The 951-nt window shown below is 45.2% G+C and overlaps 1 non-coding gene across 1 annotated transcript; it reads left to right on the top strand.

The window, feature by feature from the left end:
* The first annotated feature begins 633 nt into the window (after positions 1 to 633).
* Positions 634 to 740, top strand: LOC141675847 (small nucleolar RNA R71). The gene has a single exon (XR_012556477.1). It is a non-coding gene; the product is annotated as a small nucleolar RNA R71 (small nucleolar RNA).
* Positions 741 to 951: the final 211 nt, after the last annotated feature.

The raw sequence follows: 951 nt of genomic DNA, 5'->3' as shown, positions 1-951 counted from the left end.
CTTGATAGAAACCGCCTGACTCTTGCACAACAGCTTAAGTTCCTCAAAATCAGCACTAGTAGGTGCAGCTGCACTTCCCTGTTGAGGATATGATTGCCTTGTAGCATACTGCTGTGGTTGCTGGAATCCAGGTGGCTTAAACTGTTTACTCACTCCTTGGTGATATGTTGGCTGAATCGCATTCTGATTATTCCCCCAGCTGAAATTTGGATGATTTCTGTTATTAGGATGATAGGTCGCTGGCACAGGCTGCTGTTGCTGCTGATAATTATTCACATACTGAACAGATTCGTTGACAAGAGAACACTGATCCGTAGCATGAGAACCTGCACAAAGCTCACAAAAGCTATTTGATTAACTCCATACGTAGCCAGAGAATTGACCTTCATTGATAGCGCTTGGAGCTGGGCTGCAATAGCGGTGGCTGCATCAACTTCCAGAATACCTGCTACCTTGCCTGACGTCATCCTCTGAGTTGGGTTTTGATGCTCATTTGCAGCCATCGTCTCTATAAGATTATATGCCTCAGTATAGCTTTTAGCCCATAAGGCTCCTCCAGCAGCTGCATCGAGCATGGGCCGAGATTGGGCCCCCAAACCATTATAAAAACCAGTGATCACCATCCAATCCAGCATTCCATGATGTGGACATTTTCTCAACATTTCCTTTTAGCATTCCCAAGCCTCGCACATAGATTCTGTAGGTTGCTGCGCAAACTGAGTAAGAGCACTCCTCATAGCAGCAGTCTTTGCCATTGGATAAAACTTCACCAGAAACATTTGCGCAAGATCTTGCCATGTAGTGATGGACCCAGCTGGTTCAGAATGTAACCAGTCTTTAGCCTTATCCCTCAGTGAGAATGGGAAAAGCCTCAACTTGATAGCCTCATCAGTCACGCCATTATACTTAAAAGTGCTGCAGATCTCGACAAAATTCCTTATGTGCATGTTG

The sequence above is a fragment of the Apium graveolens genome, chromosome 7 (genome assembly GCF_009905375.1).
Source record: "Apium graveolens cultivar Ventura chromosome 7, ASM990537v1, whole genome shotgun sequence".
NCBI lineage: Eukaryota > Viridiplantae > Streptophyta > Magnoliopsida > Apiales > Apiaceae > Apium > Apium graveolens.
The sequence above is the reverse complement of the archived record's forward strand: the minus strand, read 5'-3'. Positions and strand labels throughout refer to the sequence as shown.